Source organism: Dermacentor variabilis, chromosome 8 (assembly GCF_050947875.1).
Source record: "Dermacentor variabilis isolate Ectoservices chromosome 8, ASM5094787v1, whole genome shotgun sequence".
NCBI lineage: Eukaryota > Metazoa > Arthropoda > Arachnida > Ixodida > Ixodidae > Dermacentor > Dermacentor variabilis.
Window position 1 is genome coordinate 46,318,885 of NC_134575.1, and position 12,721 is coordinate 46,331,605.

A 12,721-nucleotide genomic window follows, 5' to 3' on the forward strand; every position below is an offset into this window, starting at 1 on the left:
GCCTACATTTAAACTATTCTCATGACAACACCTAATCGTATATCGGAAGATGTGTCAGGAACACGGTGACAGCAAGAAAAGAGCTGATAAAAGAAAGAAGGCATAAATGATTTTTCGTCACATTTATTATTCATATTTCTCTTTCCCTCTTCTCCTCCCTTCTACGAGGCGTCGTGTTCCGTGAGAATGAAACACATCTGCGTGTTGGCCCAAAGAAGAGAAACTGAAAACTGAAGGTGAAATGGTTTGAATTTTTCAAAACAAATTTCATTTCTACGCGTTCACTTCCGTGGGTAAACGCAGCGCTGCCAACGCCGTCCTGTTTTCACTCCGGAGTATATACACAAGCGGCAATGTGGTGCGCTGGATTGAAAACACGCTGGTCGTGTTTTCGAAAGAACACAAAAAAGGAAGGAATTGAATGCCGACAATGAAAATAAAATGTGCAACAAAAAAAAAAAAAAACGGAGGAGAGAACGGCGTGTACGGCGACGAAGATTGTGCAATGCAATGTTGGGCTCTGTTGCCGCGGCTCCGTTTTTTATTTGTGCGGCTCGATGAAAGCAGCGAATGCGGCGGCAGGCACGACAGTCTTCGTGAAAAGGAACGAATTCCAACGTCGAGTCGGCGCGTGGTGTGGCTTTTTGCAAGCGGGCAGGCTGAATAAGAAAAAGAAAACCAAAGAAACGTTTATCCACGCGAAGTTTTGATATCGCAGCGCCACTATTGAACGGCAAGTGAAAAGTCGCTACGACACGAACGTGCAAAGAATTTAGGAAAATAACGGTACAACAAAGAAACAGAGAAGATAATGATGCAAGTATGTTTTTTTTGCGTGTTTTACACCAAAATTTCTGCGATTATCGCGACTACACCGGTTGAAACTGGTGGTGGAAGTGACGCAAAAGAAAACTATGCCTATGTGCATTTCGTAAGCATCTGCCAATTTGAAAGCCTAGATTTTATTCTGTTGTCAAATAAACGTATAGTACTATATCAAAATAGCAGAAATAAGCAAAAGAAGCAACGTAACTAGGCGAAAAGGCCAATATCTAGACTTTTAAACAAAGTTAGGAACTTATTCAATTTCATCATACAAGCCATGCTCGTTTCTAGCCTTGGATGTCGACAGCCTTAGCGCGGTCGTTAAAGTATTCAGTATTTAACTAAAGGGCGCGGGTACAAAGGCTGCAAGAAAGAGACTACTGCACAATACTTTCGAAACGACGAAACCCCCCGAGCCGGAACAGCCTTTTCCTAAAGGTATGGGAACAAATATTTAAATTATAGGGTTTAACGTGCCAAAACCACTTTCTGATTATGAGGCACGCCGTAGTGGAGGACTCCGGAAATTTCGACCACCCTGGGGTTCTTTAACGTGCACCTAAATCTAAGTACACGGGTGTTTGCGCCCCCATCGAAATGCGGCCGCCGAGGCCGGGATTCGATCCCGCGACCTCGTGCTCAGCAGACCAACACCATAGCCACTGAGCAACCACGGCGGGTAGGGGAACAAATATTTAAAGGTCGGTACCGAAAGTAAGGCTATATCTAGGAATCCAATCGCAGTCAACGGGGACATTGTACTACACCTAAATGAAAGCATTGCTTATTTCACGGTTTCCGTGCGACTGCGGAGGCATTTGTTATATTTTTTTGTGCACGACTACGCTGGAAAAAAGTGAAAAAGAAAATGCTTGTATAGCAGGAGTGAAATTCCTCGAAATATGAAAATGGGCTAAATGTTTCACTTCGTTTTTGGAAGGATCCTTGAATTGCTCTGTTTTCTTTGTGTTTGAAACTGCATTTCCGGAGTCTGTTTGTTCTGCGGCAGATTCACAATGCTTTCTGATACACTTCCGACATGGTAAAACATAAAAAGATGACTCTTATTTTTTTTTGTGCTCTGCTGACGTAAACTAGGCTGAGGCTTTGCAGATAACAATCATAGGACAGATACACTGACAGACTCGCACTTGCAAAAAGCTTTCGTTATGTGTCACTGCGAATGAAACTAATAGCGACACCGCAGAAAACGAACTATCACAACCGTGCATGGAAGACAACGATTACGAAAATGCGAATGAATACTTCGCGCTGCAGAGAAGAAGAAGGGAAGTTTCACTGCAGCGGTAAAGACCATAGTTTATGATTTAGGTTTAAGTCTCGCGCACGAATCGCTCTCTCTTGAAAGAACGGTAAGAGGAGACAGATGGGTGCAAGATCTCCAGCTCCAGTGGTCTCACACACGTGATGCAAATCTAATTAAATGTATACTAATAGTTCACCTATGGCGACAGCTGTTTGTACGAACTCTAAACGAAGCCGTAATGTCTGGGGTTGACACGCACTTCGAATTCTATGCCTGGGGTTTGCCTCGTACCGTTCAAAAAGTTTTCCCACGTAATGAAGCAGACTAGCCCCTGTGTACGTGCCGACAGAAGACGAAGACGAAGGACCGTGCCGTGATCGCGAGCGAGCCCCGTGCAATGGACAGCCCTTCCAGTATGGTGTGGTATGAAGAACTTTGTTTAGGTCCTGAGGGATCAGTCTGGGACTGATGCGGGCCGCTCCCACGTCAGTACAGAGAGGCCGAGCCCCTGTGCCGTCGCACGGGCCCTCTGGACAGCCCTGAGTTGGTCCGCCAGCACTTCACTGTGCAGCATCCGCTGCCACCACTCTTCACCTCGAGAACCATCACGGACCAACGCCAAGCAGCGCCACAGTATGTGTTCTAAATCGAGCAAACCCCCCCACTTACTACAATAGACTGAAACCCCGCAGTCCGGATTAATTTTATTCATGATGACCGGGTTAGTGTACGTACGTGTCTGCAGAAGCCTTAATGTAACCGCCTGCGGCCTATTTAATTTAGAATGTGGCTGGGTGAGTGCCCTGCGCCCTAAGTAATAGTGCTTGGTGATCTCGTTGTAGGTTAACAGTTGGTCCCTGTACTCAGGAGCGGCAGATCCAGCCCCTTCAGGGAGTACACGGCATACTAATCCTCGTGCCTCCCTGTGCGCCACCTGGTTGAGGTTACGCGGGGCTCCCTCCACTGTCCCCATGAGCGCGGGGAACCAAGTAACTGTATGCGAAGTGATATCCCTACCCTGTAGCAGTCTGTTAGCCGGTTCCGCAACAAGTCCTCTCGAGAAGGCTTCAATCGCAGATCGCGAGTCACTAAGCACCAAAACTCTTCTTGAATCAATTAGTGCTAGAGCAATAGCCACCTGTTCAGAAACCCCCGGATCTTTGGCATAAATGGAAGCAGCATTTCTAACGCTCCCTTTGCCGTCTACCACCACCACCGAATAAGCCTTTTTACCATTAATCCATGCCCTTCAAGTGCCTATATATATTACACCTAGCGTTCCACAACGTTCAGAACGATAATAGACCTCGTCGCATTTGGTGAAGGTTGCCGAGGTCCTTCGCCTCGTCCCGGAGCTCCGATCTCGAACCCTGCCAGCAAGATGGTTCTGCACGATGCCTGATCCCGCCACCTCGTTGCCTGCACCACCGGCTGCCACTGTCATCTGCGCCGGCGTCCCTCGTCAACGGGACGTGGAAGACTGGCTGTCATCGTAGCAACGCGCAAGTGCCCTCAACAAATGGGACGACCAGTCTAAGCTGACCCACGTGCCTTTCTACCTCGCCTACGTAGCTAAACTTTGGCTTTTCAACCACGAATATGACTTTACAAGCTGGTCCGCGTTTAGGACTGTTTGCGGAAGTGTTTTATTGCCCAGCTGTGCGTAAGCTACGCGCTGAACAGCGTCTACGCCCAGCGCGCACAGCAGCCTGGAGAGACATTCCCCAGCTACATCGAGGACGTTCTCGATTTTCCTTGCTTGCGGTTGTTCCCGATGTGCTTTGCACATTTAGATAGAAGATCTAAATGGTCTTTGGCGTTTATTTATATGTGCTGTCAGCGAAGGGTTAAGCGAGAGTGAAATAAGTCAAGGTGGTCCTACACCGATCTTGTATACACGCGATAGACCCGCCGTGGTTGCTCAGTGGCTATGGTGTTAGGCTGCTGAGCACAAGGTCGCGGGATCGAATACCGGCCACGGCGGCCGCATTTCGATGGGAGCGAAATGCAAAAACTCCCGTGCACTTACATTTAGGTGCACGTTAAAGAACCCCAGGTGGTCGAAATTTCAGGAGTCCTCCACTACGGTGTGCCTCTTAATCAGAAAGTGGTTTTGGCACGTAAAACCCCATAATTTTTTATACACGCGATAGCTCTAAAACAATGCAGATTCCCTGCTTTTCTGCGAACCTCAATTAGCAAAAAATTTGGCAGTGGCTTAGCTTGGCTATGCCAGGATATACGTAGTGAAAGCTAAGGTATAGCATGGTTAGCTTTAGTTAATCTTGACTGCAAGTCCAGGTTAGTCTGGTTGTCTAGCTATGTTGTGGCGTGTAGTCAGTCGTTCGGTGCGCTTTTCGTCTGTTTCCTGGGCGCTTCTTTTTCGCTTAATCTCGTTCCGATGTCGATTGAAGGCCTCCTCCTGCTTATCATAATTGTCGCCGTTCACACTGCCGCCTCAACTGTGTTTGCGGCGCACGCGAGCTCGCCTTTTCAATCCTCCGGCATGTTATCAGGCATGCGACACAGCTGGTGAAGCGAGTGGAGGCGAGCGCAACAGCGAGGGACGCAGTGTGACGAGGAACGCGGTGTGACGTCATGTTCCTCCTGGGAGCACCGCCACGGCGAAATCACAAGTTCGCAGCCAGCGAAGCTTTCGCTTTAAAATTGGTAGCTTTGAACTATACTCCTGATGTTTGTAAATTCATTTCGATTGTCATGCATCGTCGTAACCATGCGAGTAATTTCCTATAAATGTGACTGTAGCCTTAAATGGTCCACTTAATACACATTCATCAAGGCATAGAAATATATACAGAAAAATAGCCAGCGTCCGGTCTAACCAACATAAGTAGAACCCCACACGCACGAACGCACACAAACGCGCGCACACACAAACGCGCGCACACACAAACGCGCGCACACGCACACGCACGCACACAAACACACGGGCACGTACGCACACGCACACACGCGCGTGCGCACGCGCACACACCACGCACACGCGCACACTCGTAACGCACACGCGCGCACACACACACACACACACACACGTACGGACGCACGCACACACACACACACACACGCGCACAGACACACACACACACACACACACACGCATACACGCACGCACGCACGCACAAACGCAAGGAAACATTCCACACAACCCTTGTGGAACATTTAGTTGCCTACGAACTGCGCTTCATGCGCCAGCCTACCTTCATCCACCCTTTTGATGGCTTCTGCCTTTTTTTTCTTACTCGGGCAGAAATTCCGACTGCTTATTCTCCCTAGCTTTGTTCAGCCAGGATCACGTTAATTGCCGCTACGCACCATATAGCCAGACAGCCTTCGTCATTATCCAGACATGACACATACGCTGTAAGGAAGATGCATGTAACAGCTTTCCTTCGGTTGCGCCGCACCAAAAAGAAAAAAAAAAGAACTTTCCAACGAATAACTCGTCGTGGTTGTTGTTTAAACACGTGTTGTTAGGTATTGTTGAGTTTTCCGCGGTTAAACATTAAGGTGAGGGTCGGCACTTGGCCTTTCGTGTCTTTTTCGTGTATGTGTACTTTTTATGTGGCGTCGTCTTGCACAATGTGGCCGTGTAAGCCCTCCGGAATTGACGTAGGGTTCAGCCCTGTTGGCGGCTTCTTGCAGTGCATCATGGATATCTCATTGGGGAACCTTAGTTTTCCAGTGTTTTACACAGTGAACGCATAGCGTGCGGTGTACTCGAGGAGTACTCTGGGGGAGGGGCGTGAGCTTGGCCCCTGCCACGCCGAACAGGTCGGTATCACGACCGAGCCCTGAGGGGTACAGTCAGTCCTGAGGCGAATTGGATCGGAGTCAGCGTTCGGGACCCCGATGATTGCGGTGCAGTCGGATAGGAAGGCGCGAACAAAGGCATTCATAACGCAGCCGCAGTAAGTGGAAGCTAGACTGAAGCACGAGGTTGTCGGATTCGCTGTCCAATGCACCATTGAGTCTCAGTGCTTCAACGATATCACATTCGGGAAATATTCAATTAAATTATGGAGATTTTACGTGCCAAAACAACTTTCTGATTTTGAGGCATGCCGTAGTGAAGGACTCCGGAAACTTCGACCACCCGGAATTCTTTAACGTGCACCTAAATCTGAGTACACGGGTGTTTTCGCATTTCGCCCCCATCGAAATGCGGCCACCGTGGCCGGGATTCGATCCCGCGACCTCGTCGTCAGCAGCCTAACACCATAGCCACTGAGCAACCACGGCGGGTATTCGGGAATTAACAAGAGCACTCTGACAAGGCCATTTTGCTGTAGTGTACTAGGGTAGTTGCTTGGGAGAATTGGTAATTCGTGATAAAACCGACGTGCAGCGCGAAGGGCAAGGAATGCGAGACGACATTTAGGGCAGTGTAAGTCGTCTCTCGCAGTCCTTGTCCTTAGCGCTGCACGTTGTTTTTCGATCATTTCGCTATACAATTGGAGACAGCTTTCAAGAAGTTTCGGATACAGTGCGCGCATCTTCCGCCGAACGATACTCGATAAGAGTGATGATATAATCTGGTGAAAAGGAGCTACCGGCAAAAAGAAAAGAAAAGGCCATAGGTCGAACGCGTGAGAATGCTGTCTCACGCGGACCTCCCTGTATTTCGCGGGGACTTTCTGCCTGCGTGTCCCTTAAGCAGTGATATTGTGACGATTCGTTCGCCACCAGTGAAATATTTTCCAATGGAAAGCTGAACGTTCACACTGAATTCTCTGCAGAAAACGTGGCGCGCGTGCTCATCTCAGCTCTCAACTTCCTCGAAGCTGCGTTGCCCTACATACTGCAGCGACGGCCTCGCTTCAGAGCTGGCCGCATCCTACGGGCCGTTAAAACGGTCACGGCAGCTGTGTTCGCGCGACGAAAAAAAAAAAAAGCACGAGTCAGTCGTCACGCAACGATCAACAAAAATCCCGCGCACCAAAAGAGAGAGTGAAAAGAAGGAAGGAAGAAAGGAAATATGGGGAGGCGAAACAAATTAAATGAAAACGATAAGAAGAAAGAGGCTACGGACGGTCCGCAAACAAATCGCGCCAATGCTTCCGGAGCCCGCAGTGAAACGAGCCATTGATTCGTGTCCGACGCGACCGCTTCGCACCCAAAGCCCCGTTCCTGATAGGGTAGGATAGGAAATGCGCTAGTCAAACAAAGAATTTGAGGGATGATGGCGCCGTGCCTCGCGCGCGAGAAGCGCGAAGCGACTGACACCGGTGTTTTTTTTTTTTACTGCTCCAGGAGGCAAAGAAAGAAAGAGGGAAAGAGAAGTCAACGCTTCATTGGGTGCTGCATTGCAGCTTTGCAGCTTTTTGTTCTCAGCTGCCGTACAGAAAAACAAAACCGTCGTGCAAATGCGAGCGCATTCCAGATAGACGCAGTACACAGAGAGCGTCATGGAGCGGACGCACACACGCACGCACCCACTTACAGGGTCTCTGCGAGAGTTCTTGGCTTTATTGCGATTCTTGCCGTCTTCGCGGTTAAAGGGTTCGCTTTTTGCTACGTACATAGGTTGACGGTTATTGCTGCGAACGATTCGGATGTGCCGGCGGAAAGACCAGTAACGAGACGGCGTGGACAAACCGGAAATTATTGAACGAACGGGCGACGCCATTGTTACGGAAAGTGGTCGTTCCGGCCAAAGGCGAAGATAACGGTGGAAGTACTAGACAGAAGAGAGAGAGAACAAAAAGCGACGTTGACCTCGTGAAGACAGGCAAATCACAACTTTTGGGGGCACGGGAGGAAAGAGAAGAAAGTGAGCTTGAAACGATGTGGAATGATGAGGCATTAAAGAAGGGGGGGGGGGGGGGCGTTGTTGGACCGGCCGGATGCGTTAGAAAGGAACAAGGAAACGGAAGCGTGGTTCTGACAGCGTTTCGATGCCCTGGCCGCAGCCCTCGACCGTGGTGAGGCGCGCTTTCGTGTTTTTCGGGGCTCCGTGGCGGCAACGAAACCATAAGTTTTTGTGCATGCTTTGAGCTTCCTTCTGGTTTTTATCTGCTGAATTTTTTTGCCTTTAAATAGTAATTGGGTGGTTTTCTTTTTCTTTCCTTTTATAGCCCCTCGTATTTCGGGTGCGCGGGTGTGCTTCGTGTACATTTGGTTTTGCAGGATGCTTAGAGCGTCCTTTCGTGCCACGTGCTCCAACATGTGCAGCCGGGTAGGGCGTTGAGTGTTTGTAGTCTTTAAGTGGTAGCTTGGAAGTGGCAAGACAAATAGCTATTAGTGGTTTTACTGTGCGTGTTTTGGTAGAAAATTGAGAGCGAGGCCGCGTGGTTGAGCGCGTGCGAGAGCGTGTCATACCTTCGGTCTCGGCGGCATTGATTGCTTTTGAAACAGTGGTGAGAGTTGCTTTGCGACATTTTGAGGATTTGGATCCTGTGCGTATCGGTTTTTGATAAAAGGCACGTGCTCTGCATTTATATAGTATTATAGTATTTGCATCAGTAGTAGCATTACTATAGTATTTTCAAAAAGCCGTGCAATACATGGCGAGAAAGACGGGAAAGCAGGCAGTGCGCGGGGGCGCCTCAAGGCAGAGTAGGAGACGGGTGAGAATGGAAAGGGCATGGAATCAACCGGCACACAATGTGATGTCGATACTAGGCTGCAAAAAATCGAGGGTTTTCAGGAAGAGCTTCTCAACCAGGTGCAAGAGCTCAAAAATGAGCTAAACAGGGAGCGTGATGCACAGAAGGTAGTTGAAAAGAGACTTGAAGAAGTCGAGGAAAAGCTGAACAGGGCCGCCATTGTGAACGAGAATGTGCGCGACAAAGGAATGCAGACCTTCGACGCGACAGGCGAGGGAGTGTCAGCAAAGTACATGGAATGCATGCAGCGTGATGAAGGCTTAGATGGAAAGAGCGGCACCTACCTTGAGGCCGCCACGCGGAAAAAGCAGGAGCCCAGGCGACAATGCCCCTTGTCGAGTCTGAATAACGCGGAAAATGACAAAGAGAAACAGGGAGAGCTAGGTGCCGGTGCGTCCGCGCACATTCTTTACCAGTCCTCCAGAATGGGCATGCGTTCCACTAAGAAACAGGCTGTACAGAATCCTAAATATGTCTCGATAGGTGTCTTGATTTTTTTTGTGTGTATACGCTAGGCGCAGCAATTCTTCCATCGACAAGCGTCATTCATCGACTTCGTTCTCGTAACATGATAGCGTAGGCGTTTCACACCGTGCATCCGCCTTAGTTGGACTTTGCATTTCGGCACCTTGTAATCCGTGTAGTGCATAAACAAAAAAATTGCGTGAGAATAAAGTTGCGCTACCTTTGTGGTGCATAAACGCAACAATTGCGTGAGATTGCACATTGCATAATATGAAAGGAAAAAAATGGCTGTGGCTTAGCTAAGGTTAAGCCCAGGATGCGAAGCATACTAGCCTTTATTTTAGTTGTTGAACCACTGTTTAGCCTGGTGAACTGCTGTTGCTTGGCTATATTTGGTTTGGCTAGACGAAGAAACAACTCATGCGTTACTCTGCTTCGCCTTCAAGAGTGGAACGCGACAGCGTTCCCGTCGACCCGCCAAGGGGTGTAAGACAATGGGCTACGGCGCAGCGACTACGCGCCCCGCATTGGACGCGGTGAGCGTCGAGCAACGCAGCGTTCGGCGCGGCAACGAAATGTGCGCGTGAGCAAGCGACGCACGCCTGAGCCTTAGAAACAGCTCGTTTCTAAGGCAACACCGCATTCACTAGAGGCGCTTTTGTACCGCTTTGAAGCATCGTACTCGTGGCTCAGACAATAAAGAAAAAAAATACTCGTGGCTCAGTGGTAGCGTCTCCGTCTCACACTCCGGAGACCCTGGTTCGATTCCCACCCAGCCCATCTTGCAAGAGTTGAGCCAAAGACACCTAGAAACAATCGCAGCTGCTTATATACCGCCGCGACGCCGCGAGCGACGGCGCGAGTTGGAGCCCCGTTTCTCCTCTGTCATGACGTCACGGTGTCACGTGGTATTGAAGGCGACACCGCCGCGCCTGAGGAGCTGGGTTGAGCTCTAGTAATATGCTTCGCATAAAATCCACGCGTCGCCGTCAAATCTGAAGTATTCAACTTACCGCTGCACTAAGAGTTCGCTGCACGTATTTTCCAAGGTGTGCGTTCGATCTGCATTTTTTTTATTGCGAAAGCAATACTGCTCGCACTTTCGGCCCATCGGTGGTCGTGGCACCTCCTTACACAGCTGCGCGTCACGTGACCATGTGACGTCACGCCAGACCAAGAGACGAGGCCCCAGCTCGTGGCATCGATGGTGAAGGCAAAGCCTTGCGCGGCGCTACCGGGAGAGGGCGCTCGCCGGTGTGACGTCACGCTAGGAGGATAAATGGGGCGACAGCTCGGCTCCTCGCAGTGGTCGGCGCGCTGCCTTGCGCTATTTCGGACGGTGTATAGCCATAAGTTTGACAAAGGGCAACCATCTCCACAGCATCAGCCGAACCAAGGCGCAGCCAAGGGTATTGCTTTCGCAATCTTCCAGGCTTAACCAAGCTAAGCCTTCAGAAAATTTTTTTTCGCTGCATTATGGGTAATTCCCCACTGCCCGGTTATCACTTGTTAAACAGTGGCGACCTATGTATTCCTCGCACTGGGAATCTTGGCTACTTAGTTTTACATTCTGTTCACGTGACGAAGTGCGCCCGCGTCACAGCCTCTGAGTGCCAAATTACCGGTGGATCGACCACGCATTTGCTTGCAGCGATGCTGATGATAAGAATCGCATTTGGCGTCATCATTGCCTGGCGCCGTTCACGGAGCGTTGCATCCTAATGAGCCAAAAGCTTACATCGCCGCTAAGCCTCGTGACGTTTGAACAAATTACGCAGCGATCAAATAAAGCGACACACTCCGTGTTGCAGCCGATGGAGCCAGCTGCCTTGCGCAGCGTTATGACTTTTGTTCTTTTCCCTTTATGAGGTCATCAAAGCGTGTCCCCTCACAAGGGTGAAAATTTGCTCGATGATGGCGGTCGCCTTGGACGCACAATTTCGTTAAGAGACGTGCGGTTGTATGGGGATTACACTCTTTAATTGATTGATTACGCTGCGAGATAAGAATCAGGTTATATAAAGCTGTTGCAATTTTGGGTCGCATCGTTTATGTCCCGCTTATTATCTCGGCTGATGTGCTAGTGCACTCGGCAAAAGCCGATGCGCTCAAAGTGGGATGAGTAATCTCTCAGGTGACGAATCGGGACGTCTTTGCAATCCTTTAAGCACTGGGCGTATTTTTCTTTTTTTTCGGCGTCGCGCAATGAAGCTTTGAGAATGAAAGTGTCGTCGGCTTTGCGGTTGTCATTTTATTTTGTGTTGAGCCCGGTTATTTATGTTGTGCCGTGGTAAGCACAAAGCGTTGTTGTTGCTCGGGCGACCACCAAATAAATCATAACTCCGGCTGAGCGACTGTCGCCAGGGTATCAAATCGAACCGGAACTGAACTGAACCGATAGCCGGAATCAAACCGTCATTTTCTTCTGGACCCAAACTGAGTCGAACCGTTATTTTCCCGCTATCTTCGAGCAAAATCTTAACCACAACTTTTTTGGAGAGACCGTTCCTAACTGGTTGTACAAGCTCCCCTAATCACCGGACAATGTGAGATTCAAATAACATATCCTCGTACGTATGCTACATTTCGGAAATTCTAAACGAATATTCTCACAGGGAAGACTAACACCACGCTTTAATGAGATCCAGTTAGCTTTCTTATGGTAAACGTATTGTCTCAGTTGTACAGGAAGAACAGAGGGAAGTCGGGCGATTGAAATTCAAGCCGATGAGCAAAACGAGAGCAAGGTGATGGCTGGAGCCAACGTTTCGACAAGTGGACTTCTCTTCTTCAAGACGGTGAGCAACACGAGAACAAAGTGAAAGCTGGAGCCAACGTTTCGACAAGTTTACTTGTCTTCTTCGAGAGAACAAGTACACTTGTCGAAACGTTGGCTCCAGCTTTCACCTTTTTCTCGTTTTGCTCATTGTCTTAGTTGCAGTTATTCTTTGTTAGGCTGATATTTTCACTGTTCAAGTGTGCGTGGCATATTCCTTATGCAAGTAATGGAGAAATGTTTCGGTGCTTTTATCTCAGATGCATGGAATGCTCATAAATTCATTTGATGTAGATGAAGACGTTATGTTTCATGACGTATTCAGCAATAAAAGACTAAACCGTTCAGGCCTGATTCAATGGCGGCAGAAACATTCAACATTACCAATGGTCTCTCCTGTAATGACAGTCGATTTCTCGTATTGCGATCCTGTCGCGTATTTACTTGGTGATATTGTAACAGACTTCTGCTTGTCTTTCCTGGGCATATTATAGGTTGAAACCACCACTGATTCCAAAGGAGAACCACCCAACCTTTGTTATGTAGCTTACCTCGTCTACACAGGAACGTAGGTTGACATCGTCGTTAAGTTTTTCCTACGGCTTACTTTCAATCTCCTTAAAAAAATACGCATAGATCCTTTCAGCAAAAAGCTTCATAGTATGTACAAATTATTTCTGACTTGCTTAAATTTACCTTAACATGGATTGGCAGGAATTGTAATACTGTTAATGGGAACCTGATTCCTTATTAATCTGCAAC